The sequence below is a fragment of the Macaca mulatta genome, chromosome 10 (genome assembly GCF_049350105.2).
Source record: "Macaca mulatta isolate MMU2019108-1 chromosome 10, T2T-MMU8v2.0, whole genome shotgun sequence".
Classification (NCBI taxonomy): domain Eukaryota; kingdom Metazoa; phylum Chordata; class Mammalia; order Primates; family Cercopithecidae; genus Macaca; species Macaca mulatta.
In genome coordinates this window covers 18,950,288-18,964,901 of record NC_133415.1, presented here as the reverse complement: position 1 = coordinate 18,964,901, position 14,614 = coordinate 18,950,288, and the positions used below count along the sequence as shown (strand labels likewise).

The 14,614-nt window shown below is 44.6% G+C and overlaps 1 protein-coding gene across 4 annotated transcripts in view; it reads right to left on the bottom strand.

The window, feature by feature from the left end:
* SYN3 (synapsin III) overlaps nucleotides 1–14,614 on the bottom strand; it is a 553,834-nt gene that overhangs the window by 37,165 nt on the left and 502,055 nt on the right.

The following is a 14,614-nucleotide window of genomic DNA, read 5'->3' as shown; positions in this document are numbered from 1 at the left end:
GGTTTAATTCCGGAGTGGGCAGCCACCCTCCGGGAACCCTTCTCTTCTGTCTTTGTTTGAGTGGTTGTGCATTGGGGTCCCATTCTGTTCTCTCCAACAGTGAGCATGGAACCCAGGTCTCTCTCTCTCTCTCTCTCTTTTTTTTTTTTTTTTGAGACAGAGTCTCTCTTACTCTGTTGCCCAGGCTGGAGTGCAATGGTGCAATCTTGGCTCACTGCAACCTCTGCCTCCTGAGTTCAAGCGATTCTATTGCTTCAGCCTCCCAAGTAGCTGGGACTACAGGTGTGTGCCACCGTGCCTGGCTAATTGTTGTATTTTTAGTACAGATGGGGTTTCACCATATTGGCCAGGCTGGTCTTGAACTCCTGACCTCAAGTGATCCACCCACCTCAGTCTCCTGAAGTGTTGGGATTACAGGTGTGAGCCCAGGTCTCTTATACAAAGGCATTTCAAAGCTTCAGGAAAGGCCCTGGCGAAATGTTCCTTTTTATTTTATTTTATATTTATATTTATTTATTTTTTTTAAAGAGACGGGGTCTCACTCTGTCACCCAGGCTGGAGTGCAGTGGTGCAGTCATGACTTACTGCAGCCTTGAACTTCTGGGCTCAAGCATTCCTCCCACCTCAGCCACTTGAGTGGCTGGGACTACAGGTGCCACCACATCCAGCTGATTTTATGTTCTTTTTCGTTACGGAGGGCCTCCCACATTGTATGACACCTGGGCAATAAAAAACTGATTCTACCCCTGGAACCACCATTTCTGTCTCCCCGTTAGACTGTGAGCTTCTTGAGGACAGACGAGTGCTGTCCCCAGCTATTGCACTGGTGCCAGGCACATTGCACATGCTCTACACGAGTTTTCTGGATTGAATTTAAGAAGGCTGGATCAAGACCTGCTTATAATTTGGGAGGGGGGCAAGAAACTGGAAGGAAAAACAAGGGAGTTCTACAAAAAGACAAAGAAACTGTGTTTCAAGGAAACTTGTCTTTTACAAGGTGGATATTTCCGTGCATTCTTGGGTGGGTGCTGCGTTCTCTGAGGCTTTCTGCCTTCCTCACAAGTTCTTGAGAACCGTAAGGATTCCGGGATTCTGGCGAAGGGGGCAGGTGGTCTGGAACCTGGGTGGGTGGGTGCTGGAGAGGACTCTGGGATGGTCCTCAGGCCAGAGAGGGTAGTTGGGGTGAGAGGGCACTGGGGACACAGTCCTGAGGATGGTGAAATGGCTGCTGGCCTGGGCAGGGAGTCTTGGCACTCTGCTTTATTTACTGGCTGGAAATCCCTCCAAGGGTTCACAAAGACAAACTGAAAACAGGAAGCCCTCAATGAGCTGTGATTCAAGATTACCCATTCGCTGCCCAGGGGCTATGATGGGGCCACTGTGAACTCTCCAAAACAGACCCACCCACACCCTAGCCTCCCTCGCCCCTCTTCTCCCTTCTCTTATCTCCTCTTGCCTTCTCTCTCTCCTTTCTCTTCCTTCCTTGCCTTCTCACTGTCTCCTCCCTCCCCTTTCTCCCCTTTCCTCACTCCTTGCCTTCTCTCTTACTTTTTTTTTTTTTTGAGACAGACTCTTGCTCTGTCACCTAAGCTGGAGCGCAGTGGTGCAATCAGGGCTCACTGCAACCTCTGCCTCCCAGGTTCAAGCAATCCTCCACCCCAGCCTCCTGAGTGGCTGGGACTATAGGCGCATGACATCACACCTGACTATTTTTTCTTTTTCGTATTTTTTGTAGAAGTGGAGTTTCCCCATCTTGCCCAGGCTGGTCTCGAACTCCTAGGTTCAGGTGATCCTCCCACCTTGGCCTCCCAAAGTGCTGGGATTGTAGGCATGAGCCACCATGCCCGGCCACTCTTCCTGTTACTTTTAATGTCATCTGTCTTCCTCTTGCACCTCTTTCCTCCTTGATTTTTCCTTGTTGCTTACTTCTTGTCTTATCTTTTTCCAGCCTCTCCCTTCCACCTCCTACTCTGTCTCCTTCAGTTTTCCTGACCTCTTTTCAATGTCGCCATTCTTCTCCTGCTTCTCATTTCTTCTTCATTCCTTCCTCTCTGTCGTTCCTGCCTCCTTCCCCTCATGGTTTCCCCATTCAGGTTCTCACACTCTTCTCCTCTCCTGCTTTCTGAATTGCTTTACCCTCTTGTGTGCTTGTGTGCACACATGTGTGTATGTGTGTGTGTATGCAGGCATGTATGCTCTGTCCTGAGGCTGAGCAAGGAGGGAGAGTGGAGACAGAGGCAGAGAAACTGGAGAGAGGAGTCAGGATGCAATTCCAAATCTTCTGAATGGGTTTCAGCTCAGAGGTCTCCTGTTCCAAATTTCAAAATCCAACCCGGGATGGGGAAGTCATCCACATACTTAGTAGACTGTCTGCTATTTGCTTGAATATCTCCAGTAGCAGGAAACTTACTATCAGGCAAGGCAGCTCATTCCCCTTTAGGGAACCTCTAACCTGTTTTGCTGTATATCGCACCAGGAATGAATGAGTGGCCCTCATTATCCTGTAGAGCAAGTCTTAGCCCTCTGCCTTGTGTCTGCACTTCATCCACTTGAATGGACCACCCAGGTGTGCACAAGTCATTCTTTCCCTAACCCATTCCTAATACGAGCTGCTTCCAGGCCCTTCACCATCTTGAAATGCCCACATTTGACAATCTCTTAAACTATGTGGTACCCAGAATTACACAACAGACTCCAGGTATGGTTTCGTCAGCAGAGATCAGATAAGACTGTCCCCTCCCTCTATCCAGAATCCACCTGACATATTCCTGCCTCAGGGCCTTTGCACGTGCTGTTCGTAGCCTGCACGGCTCACCTCTCTCTTAATTCAGGATCCTGTCCGGCATCAGCATCTCAGACCTGTCTTCCCCAGCTACTCTAGGTGAGGTCGCTCCTCCCACCCAGCTCTCCTCACTCCCTTCATCCCACTTTATTGCTAACATGGTGAAATCCCGTCTCTACTAAAACTACAAAAAAACTAGCCGGGCGAGGTGGCGGGTGCCTGTGGTCCCAGCTACTCGGGAGGCTGAGGCAGGAGAATGGCGTGAACCCAGGAGGTGGAGCTTGCAGTGAGCCAAGATCGTGCTCCTGCACTCCAGCCTGGGTGACAGAGCCAGACTCCGTCTCAAAAACAAAAAAAAAAAAAAAAAGAAAAAAAAAAAGAAAGTTTTTTGTCAACAATTGGGCCATATTCTGTACTCTCAGAGGTTTATAGCTCCACCATAAGCCTTGAGGACAGGATGGAGTTAGATGAGATCCTGAAGACAGGGGTGGGCGGCCTAGAGGTGTGGATGGAGCTGGAGGGATGTTGGGATGGTCCTCTGGCCAGAGGAGGCATTTGGGATAAGAAGGTATCTAGGGCAGACTGCCACCGGGATGGTGCATTGACCGCTGTCCCACATGTTCCTCAGCAGGGGACAGCTGCATCCATGGTGCTGCATGAATACAATCGAATGCTTTGCAGTCACGAGAAGGCAATGAGGAGGGTCTACATACTGCTATGGAGTGAAAAAAGTAGGGTGCAGAATAATGAGGATAACATGCAATCCTTATTTTTATTTTTATTTTTGAGACAGAGTCTCCCTCTGTCACCCAGGCTGGAATGCAGTGGCATGATCACGGCTTACTGTAGCTTCAACATCCTGGGCTCAAGCAATTCTCCTGCCTCAGCCTCCCCAGTAGCTGAGACTACAGGCATGTGCCACCATATCTGGCTAATTTTTTATTTTTTGTAGAGACAGGATCTCACCAAGTTGCCCAGGCTGGTCTCAAACTGCTGGGCTCAAGCAATTCTCCAGTCTTGGCCTCCCAAAGTGCTGGGATAACAGGCATGAGCCACCATGCCCAGCCAACATGCAAACTTTTATCAAGAATTTTTTTATGGGCAGGGCAATGCACATATTTGATTAAAAAATACAGGCTGGGTGTGGTGGCTCACGCCTGTAATCCCAGCATTTTGAGAGGCCAAAGTGGGTGGATCACTTGAGGACAGGAATTTGAGACCAGCCTGGCCAGCATAGTGAAACTCAGTCTGTACTAAAAATACAAAAATTAGCTGGGCATGGTTGTGTGCACCTGTACTTGGAAGGCTGAGGGAAGAGAATTGTGTGAACCTGGGAGGCGGAGGTTGCAGTGAGCTGAGATTGCACCTTTGTACTCCAGCCTGGGCAACAGAGCGAGACTCTATCTCAAAAAAAAAATGCAATGAAGGAATGAACCAAAAACAAATGAGAATGTTACCTATAGAGGGAAGGGAAGCAGGAGATGATGGGGATGGAAGCTAGTCTTCACTGTATATATCTTGTTTTTATAATTTTGACTTTGGAAGCAAGCAAAAGTGGTTATTAACTATAAAACAAAATAAATCAACTGGAGAAAAGAATTTCCTGCAAATAGAAAACAAAATAAAGTTATTCAGTCTAACAATATATCAAGCTGGTGGCTTAAACTTACAGAGAGGAATTATTTCAAGAGACTTTGTAACAGAAAGCTGAGAATGTGGATCTCTGTGCTATTCCATTTCTTAGATAAATAATTTCTTACTATTACTTATAACCCACAGTATTATGATATACTTACCTGACTGTCCTTCACACTAGAATTTATTTCTTTTTTTTTTTTTTTTTTTTTTTGAGACGGAGTCTTGCTCTGTCGCCCAGGCTGGAGTGCAGTGGCCGGATCTCAGCTCACTGCAAGCTCCGCCTCCCAGGTTTACGCCATTCTCCTTTCTCAGCCTCCCGAGTAGCTGGGACTACAGGCGCCCGCCACCTTGCCCGGCTAGTTTTTTGTATTTTTTAGTAGAGGCGGGGTTTCACCGTGTTAGCCAGGATGGTCTCGATCTCCTGACTTCGTGATCCGCCGGTCTCGGCCTCCCAAAGTGCTGGGATTACAGGCTTGAGCCACCACGCCCGGCCTAGAATTTATTTCTTAACAGCTTGATCAGTAATTGGCACATGTTTAACCAGATTAAAAAAAAAAAATCAACACAACAGTAACTATATATCCCTAGCAGAAAATATCCAAAAGATTTTTAAAAACTGCTAAGAAATATAAAATTTTATTCAACTTGTTAGTAATAATAATGGTATTGCTATTTTAAAGCCATTATAATAGTAATAATGCTATTAGGACCCAATATTTTTAAATGTAAGAGAAAAGGGATACAATTTCAAAATAAAATAAATAAGTGTTGTAATCTAAGATTTGAATTCAAGATATCAGGATGAATTTATGATGCATTTTTCTCCTAAAAACATATATACATTTTTTCCTGTGTCTGCCAAAAAGGCCCAGAAAGGCCAAAAAAATAAGAATAAACGTATTTAGCATCCAGATGTGGTCTCTAAAAACCATTATGTTATTGAAAGACTTCCATGACTCCTTGGAGAAATGACTGATTCCAGGTTTGGGCAGAAAATGTACAAGATGAGTTCAAAACATCTTATCATGCTAGTAAAAGGAAAGCTACCATGTTAAGAAGACATATAAATCAACTCAGAAGGGCTCCCATTAGCCAAAGATGGGATAACTTAAGTATCAGAAAAAATAGTGACTTCAATAGATTGAAATATATTAAATTGTTAATAACCAATGACAAAAAGGTCATTGGTTATCTTTGGAGGATGCTAAGACACTATCTGATTATTCCAAAAAGATGACTAAGTAACAGTGAAACAGTTCTCTTTGATGATTTCTAGCTACTAAATGCAAAAGCAAGAGAATTAGAACATCATCCTTCTGCAGCCCCTAATGCAGTAACAGATTGAGGCAATGCTGATCAATACCAGGGCCACTGGGGAAAGGCTGATGGGAAACGTGATAATGTGTGGATCAGGCAGACGATACCTGAGCTCAAGGACCAATCTTAACATCTCAGCAGAGAGACTTGTCAGTCAGATGTGATGCAAGATAATAGCCCCTACCCCCACCCTGCACTAGGGAAGTATTCTTGCCAGAATCCAGAACCTGATTCAGATAAAAATCTCTGCATTTAACTACTAGTTTACAGGGAAGGCAGGTGATAGAGGAACAACATGGAGCTGCCATTGGCCAAATGAGCGTGTGGGAAATTCTACAGGAAAAATGGTCTCCCCCACCAATAAATAAATGACAAGAAAAAAAAAAAAAAAACAGAGGAAAGGGAACTGTTATACATCATGAGAGGCTTATATCATACTAACCACGTGAATATGAAGGCCTTGTCTGCATACAATGGAACACATCAATTAACAGGAGGCTATTCAACACTGATGATATACTAGATGATATTAAATAATTATTATTATGTTTTTAGGTCTTTGGCTACATTAGAGACCAAAAAAAAAAGAAGCTTTTATGTGTTAGAAATACTCACTGTAAAATTTATGGGTGAAATGACTTGATATCTGAGATTTGCTTTAAAATATTCCAGTGATGTATAGAGAGAGGAAGCAGAGGAGCAACTGCCAAGGACTTGGGGGAGAGGAATGGGTAGTCACTGCTAATTGGCATGGGATGATGAAAATGTGCTAGAATTATATGGTGGTGATGGTTCCACCTTGTAGATAGTCTAAAAACACTGAAGGCCGGGTGCGGTGGCTCACGCCTGTAATCCCAGCACTTTGGGAGGCCGAGGTGGGTGGATCACGAGGTTAGGAGTTGGAGACCAGTCTGGCTAACATGGTGAAACTCCACCCCTACTAAAAATACAAAAATTAGCTGAGCGTGGTGGCGGGTGCCTGTAATTCCAGCTACTTAGGAGGCTGAGTCAGAAGAATCGCTTGAACTCAGGAGGCGGAGGTTGCAGTGGGCTGAGATCGCACCACTGCACTCCAGCCTGGGTGACAGAGCGAGACTCCGTTTCGAAAAAATAAATTAATCAATTTAAAAAAAACTGAAAACACTTTAGAAGGGTGAATTTTATAGCATGAGAATTAGATCTGAAAAAAGTATCCAGAGGTGTTTGAGAGGAAGATTTGAGATGCACATAGAACAAAATTGACCATCAGTGGATAATGACTGAAGTTGAGTCAAAGGTTTATTTATTTATTTATTTATTATTTATTTATTTTTTTTTAGTGTGAGCTAAAATGTACATGGGGTTCCAGTTTACCATTTTCTCTTCTTTTGTGTATATTTGAAACTTTTCATAATAAAAGGTTAAAAACAAGCAGGACTAAAGGAGAAAAACAAAGATGAGGACATAAAATTGTACTTAGACTGGAGTTAACAGTGGTTATGTCTGGATATAGATGTGACCCCTTTTTGTGTGTCTGTTGAAGAAAAGAAACTTTGATCAGTAATATGATTCAGTCTCCCTAAGAGGAAAAAGCACAAGGTATCTAAGAGAATTACAACCCATTCTTGCAATAAAATTGTATGGGTTTTCTCCTGAGCTCCTCCTATAGAGGACACTGTGATATGTAACAAATGTAAGCCTCAACAGTGCTCTCTGATGATTGGCTGTTTCCTATAATGTCACTTAGTTAGGCTTCTGTCTTACTCTACTGAAGCTACTATCACAAAGTACCAGAGACTAGGCGGCTTAAACAACAGACATTTATTTCCCACAGTTCTGGAGACTGGGAAGTCCTAGATCAAGATGCTGGCATGGTCAGGTTCTGGCGAGGGCTCTCTGCCTGGCTTGCAGACTGCTGCCTTCTTGCTGTGTCCTCATGTGCCAGAGAGAGAGAGTGAGCAAGCTCTCTGGTATCTCTTCTTATAAGGACCCTCATCCCATCATGAGGGCCCCACCATCGTGACCTCATCTAAACCTAATTACCTCCCATAGATCCCATCTCCAAATCCCATCACTTTAGGGATTAAGGTTCCAACATATGGGCTTTATGGGGGACACAATTCAGTCCACAGCATCTCATGTCTTCATGTCCTCTTCTTAAAGCATTATTCAAAGGAAGCAGTTTGCAGATGGCCAATAAATGCAATGCAGTGATCACTTTGATCCATTTTTAAATAAAGCTTATTATTTACTTGAAAAAATTATATATAGACATGGCAAAAAAGGTAAAATATATAAAAAGGAAATCTGGAAAAAAAATTATGTCTTACTCTAAACTTCAAGCCTCCTAGTGATAAGATTTCTTTGTACTTGTTTGGAAATATTCTATAAATATAATAATGTAAGGTGATAGAAAATTGGTCTCATTCTGTCTCAGTCTGAGATGAATCAAGAAGACAAAGTTGCTATTTCCCAAAGTGTGCTATGAGAGACTGCTATAGTCAAGACCTAGCCAACTCACCCATGTTTATATAACAAGGTTAGGTTGCTGGAGATAAGGGAAGTTTTTTGAAATGGTGGTTTCTTTAGAAAATGTTGTGCCAGCCTACTCTGGCCTTTTGGTGGATAGGTCTGGTAAGAGAGTCTATGGGACACCCAGTGAGGTGGGGCCTGGTGGACTGGTACTGATCCCTAGGGCATCTGTAGGTGAGGATCCCAGCCTTTGGGGTTAGCCCACATCCCAGAGTTTATCCAGGCCCAGAATGCAAATGCTTCCTGTGGACTATAGTTGGGTTGTATGGGAGAAAGGCTGGCTTTTAGCCACTTAAAAATCGTACATGGGGGAGCAGCAGCTGAAGGAGAGACATCACCACCTCCACTGTCACCACCCTGGTCCACACCATCACCATCCCTCACTGGACCACGGCCATCATCTCCTTTGAAAATTCCCCTTGCCCAGGCCAAATTTCAGGCTGATTTCCTCAAAATCTTTAGAGGTACCAGTGTCTGTTGAAGCTCTGCAGGCAGATGTGTGCAGCCCAGGTTGGAGAGATGGTGTCTGGCCATCTCTCTTTTGCATTCAGCCAAACTTGGTCCTGCCTCAGTGCCTTTGCACTTGCTATTCCTGCTGCTTGGAACAATTTTCCTGAATATTGTCCATGGCTAGTTGCTTCAGGTTTCAGCCCAGATGATCCCTCCACAGGGGCTTTTTCCAAGTACCTGATATACAGTGGCCACTCCTCCCTGTCTGCTCTGGGAGGTCTCTACTGAAATCTCCTGATTTATTATCATTTTTGTTACCACTTTCACCTCTCTGAAATTACCTGTCTGTTAATATATTTACTGCCTTTCTCCTTCACTAAAATATAAGCCCATAAGACTAGGAACCTTCAGTGTCTTGCTAGGGAGGCATCCTCCTCTATAGGGAGGGGTGTTTAAAAATGCAAGCTCTCTGTCCTTAGGCATCCTTAGTCACCTGCTCTGTAACTGTCCTTCCCGCCAAACTACTCACCCCACCACTCTGGGTTGTACTCCTGCTCTCTTTAAAATAGCCAATCGGAATTAGCTTAGTTCCTAATTCTTAGGTTGTGTGGTCCAACCCTAGCCAACAGAGGAAAGACACAGCAGTAGGAACTAGCTGCATTAGGAATAAGACCCCCTTTCCCTCCTTTGTCTGGTGTGCTCTCACCATTGCTCCATCTGCGAGATGCACCCTTCTATAGAAGTAAAATTGCCTTGCTGAGAAAAAAAAAATGCAAGCTCAAATCTCAACTCCATCACTTATTTGCTGCATACCCTTGGGTAACTTACTTAACCTCTCTGTGTCTCACTTTCCTCATCAATAAAATGTGGATAACTTGAACACTGGATTGCTGTTGAGCCTTCAATGAGATACTACACGTAAATGCACTAAAAGAGCACCTGGCTCATCATGAATGCTGAATAAATGTTATAACTATCATTATTATTCCTTCTTATACCCCTAGCACTCAGCATAGGGCCTGGCACATAGTAGGTCCTCTATAAATAATTGCTGAAAGAATGAATGAAGGGGCCAGTCATGAGAACTGTAGAGGGAAGAGAGTCTAGGCAGAGGAAAAAAGGAGGTGCAATAGCCCTGAGGTTGATGCTGAAACTCACAAGCTTTAACAGAAAACTGGGTCTTAACATCTTTTTGTGAAAGCTGAGGGCTAATAGGGAATAATGCTTGAAGAGGGGGCATCTCATCTCTCCTGAGAGAGGAATACAAGGAGTGAGGCCAAGATCCTTCCCAGAAAGTGATTTGGAATCAATCCTGATACAGAGACACATGAGCAACTGAAGCTTATTGCCCTATTTCAATCACCCAGAAAACATTTAAGGCAACCGTGACCAGTTGCTCACCCTGCTGAGTTTCTCTCCAGCAAGTCTCCAGAGAAGGCCCAGCTTGGAGCATGCTCCCTCCTGGTGTGATGGCCAGGACATACTGGTTTTTTTTTTTTAAATAAAGATAACTGCATGAGGTAATTTACTGAACCAGGTTATTTACAAATCAGCGAAAAGTCAGCAGAACACATACCAAAAATAATCACCATAGGTTCAGAACAGTCACTCTGTGGCCTTTCTTTCTGGCAAAAACTAGCTGGCAGGGCCAACTGGATGTTCAGGCCACTCCTAGTTGGAGATAATAAAACCATAACCCAGGCACACAAATGGATGCTTGTTTTCCTGTTTTTATAACAGGAAGGCATGCATCCAGCTCATTCCAAAGTGGTATCAGCTCATTAAGAAACTAGTCGGATGGGGTCAAGAGGGATGGACTAAATCTCTGTTTTACCTCCCCGGAAATTCTTAACCAGCCTGCATGTCCCAGACTCTCAAGACAGAATTAAGTATAAGTTCTGTGTGACTAATATTAATACCAGGTCATGCTCAAAGAGTTTCGCTCAGAATCAATTCCCGAGTTCACCGTCAAAGACTCAGAAAAAGCAACGGGGACTTGCAAAAACCCTAAAGCAGAGGTTCCCAAGCCTTCTTGGTTTATGGTGACCATCTCAAGAATTTTTTCACGGCATTCTTAGGGCCAAAGAAGTACTAAGCAGATTCATGTATTAAGTAGTTCGAGTGAAATAGCTTCGTAAGTGTTTACATACTAACGATTTAGTAACCATTTGAAAAAAGTACAGAATGTTTTTATTTCATTCCTAAATAACTACAATTACTTACTAATGGGATGTGGGTGCTTGCTGGGCAGTGTACAAATTCCTGAACCTTAGAATCAGACTGGACACCATTTTCCTCATTTTCTCTCCCACATGATTTTCACATGGTACTTAGTTTTTGGCACAACCATCACCAAAAACTCAGCTTCACAAAGATGCAACATCACTGAAGGAAACATATGATCTAATTTAGAAATGAAACTAGTTCGGCCGTTAATTTGCATGGCGTCTGACAGACGCTGAGAACTGCTATGTTTCCCTTGAAAATTAAAAAGTATATTGTGCTACCCCCATGAGTCTGTGGTGCTCCAGGACTTCTCAGTGTAGAGTTTGGGAACTGGAGCCCTAATGTGATGGCTTTTGGAGTTCCCCCCTAACAGTAAATAACAGAAGTCTCTGGTGGAATGTTCTGGGGAAAAAAGCCTGACTGCTCCTCATGTAAAACATAGGTCTGAGAAACCTATGGGGGCGGGTGGGGGGAGGAGGTATACCCCATGACCTATTCTATAGTTTTCTTGTATCTTTTTTTTTAAGAGATGGGATCTTGCTGTGTTGCCCAGGATGGTCTCGAACTCCTGGCCTTGAATGGTCCTTCTGCCTTGACCTCCTAAAGTATTGGGATTACAGTGTGAGTCACTGCACCCAGCCTAGTCAATCTATACTTTATTTTTTATTTTATTTTATTTTATTTTTTTGAGACGGAGTCTTGCTCTGTCGCCCAGGCTGGAGTGCAGTGGCGCGATCTCGGCTCACTGCAAGCTCCGCCTCCAGGGTTCACGCCATTCTCCTGCCTCAGCCTCCCGAGTAGCTGGGACTACAGGCGCCCGCTGCCACGCCCGGCTAGTTTTTTGCATTTTTAGTAGAGACGGGGTTTCACCGTGTTAGCCAGGATGGTCTCGATCTCCTGACCTTGTGATCCACGCGCCTCGGCCTCCCAAAGTGCTGGGATTACAGGCGTGAGCCACCGCGCCCGGCAATCTATACTTTAAAAAAGTCCACATTTTAGGAAAATTAAAAGATCACACTTTTTAAGATGGTATAAACTCTGTTCAAGACAGATGCATCAGGACCATGTTCTTAGTGCATACAAAGGTGGGTTAGTTAGTGAGAGTAAGCTCGCTCTTTAGAACAGTCCTTAAGCATATCTGAAAAGAAAATGTTGCTCAAATGCTGTATTAAAAAGATTATTAAGGTACCATTCCTATCATGAAGGAGTTCACAGTCCACGGGACAGGCAGATACATGAACAGATAATTCTATAGAGGGTGACCAGCACCACAATGGGCACGTGGCTGAGGGACCTTGATTCACAAGGGGAGGGGACATGGGCGCAGAAGGCTTCCCCAGTGAGGGGATGGAGTCCGCCTGAATTTTCTTGGTAATGATTATGGAGATTAACCTGCAAAATAATAATTCACAGTGGGTGCTGGCATGAGGCTTTATCTCATTTTCACACGCATTCTTTCAAGATCTCTTTCCTGCTTTTTATTGGGCATTAACTATGTGCCAGCAACTGTATTGCACAGTTTACATGTATTATCTCAGTTAATCTTCAAAACAACTGGATGGGCCTCTGGCCATGACGTATCCAGACAAGCCCTGTCTCTGTAAACAACCATAAAACTGGAAATAATTTATGAAGCAACTCTTTCTAGGCAGCAGAAACAGGCAATGCAAGGCTGTGATCCTAAGAAGAAGGGAACTGGGAGGGGAGCCTCGTGTTCACCCGGCACCTTTCCCAGCCTTGTCACATGCCACTCTGCCCTCGTCCGTGACACTCCAACTTACTGATCCGGCACTTCCTAAACAACCCAAACTCTTTCCTGCCTTTGGGCTTTTGCATCTGCTGTTCTCTCTACCTGGAAAGTTTTTCTCCATTGTTCTGTGCCTGGCTGGCTTGTTGTCACTTTTCATATGTTTTGTGTAAGTGTCACCAGGTCAGAAGTTTTTTCTCTGATAGTTCTACTGCGTTTTTCTCTCTTTTAACAATCTCTTCTTCTCAACAAGTAGTACCAAGTTGAGCTTCTAACTCATGTATTTATTTGCTTGCTTTTGCATTGTCTGCCTATTCCACTAGACTATGACTTCTCTACCCAGGGCTTAGCAGAGCACCTAGCACATAGTAGGTGCTTAATAAATAGCTGTTGAATGAATAAAAGAAAGAAGGATTAGATTGGCCCCTCTCCTTCCTGGAGCAAGTGAGGGAATGAGGAGTTAGGAGGAAAATTGGGAGAGAGGCAATTCCTCCTTCCTCTTTACAATGTTACTGAGGTTCAGAAACCCTGTAGGATATATCTGAGAAGGCTTTGTGAAAGATTAGGGATATGAAGACAGTGCATGTCCACTCAGTAGAGCCTCTTGGCAATCTTGGGAGGGAGATGTTGTCCTTCCTATTTCACGGATGAGGCTCAGAGATGTGGAGAACTTGCCTGAGGGCACCCAGCTAGTAAGTGGAGGAATGAGGATGTGAATCTGGGTCTGGAGAATTCAGAACCCCATGACCTGTCCACTTGCCCTGGTTTGAATGCAGAGGATGGAGGCAACTTTTCTCTTTCCCTATCTTTTCTCTTTCCTGTCTTTTCCCTTTCCCACTTCTCCTCATGTGGGTTTTTGCAAACTCCAGTGACAGATGGGCTTGAGTTGGCAAAGTGCAGGTCTTGACAGTGCCACGGGGCAGGTGCCCAGTCCTGGAAGGATCCGGGAGGGCAAGCTGTACCAGCCAAACTCTATTGCCAAGGTATCCCCCACTGGAATCACGGCCCTGATGACTCAACTCAAGGGCCCCTTGGCCAAGGCAGCCTGTGCCAGGGGACCCTAACATGGCCGGGGCTCAGGGCTGACTCACAGGGCAGGCTGCCACCACCTGAATCACCCGCCCCACCTCTGGCTGGAGAGAAGAGGCTGAGGAGGCTGGGGTGGGGCACTGGTCTGGGACCATGTGACTCAGCCTGTGAATAAATAATGATGACAGGGATTGTAATAATAACAATGATGGACAGTGACAGCTACCTCTAACGAGTGCTTTCTATGTGCTGGGTGCTTGTCTATGCACGATATACAGTATTCATTTAGTCTTCATAACAATCCTATGAGGTAAGTACTATTATTCCCATTTCATATAGAAACAACTGTGGCCCAGCAAGGTTATGTCATTGGCTGCAGGACTCACAGCTGGAACAGAAAAACTGAGATTTCCACTAGGTCCGTCTAACTCTAAAGCCCAGACATTCATTCAATTAATATTTATTGAGTCCCTACTACAAGCCAGACACTGTTGTAGACACCAAGGAGACAATGGCAGGGTTGGGTGGGAAGATAAACAAACAGATATATGACATATTAGGTGGAGATGACAGATGAGTACTACTGTTAGAGTAGCTAGTCAGGCAGACATGAGGAGGCTAAGAGGGCCCTTCCCCATCCACCAGAAATGTCAGGCGACTTTCAGGTGATCAGGCAGTTTTTAATTGTCTCTCTAAAGTAATAATTGGTTGCAGCTGGCACTAGGGAACAGCAGTCTCCCAATAGATAGAAAAACCTTGGCTGGGAGTGGTGGCTCACGCCTGTAATCCCAGCACTTTGGGAGGCCGACGTGGGCGGATCACGAGGTCAGGAGATCCAGACCATCCTGGCCAACATGGTGAAACCCCGTCTGTACTAAAAATACAAAAAATTAGCCTGGCGTGGTGGCGGGCGC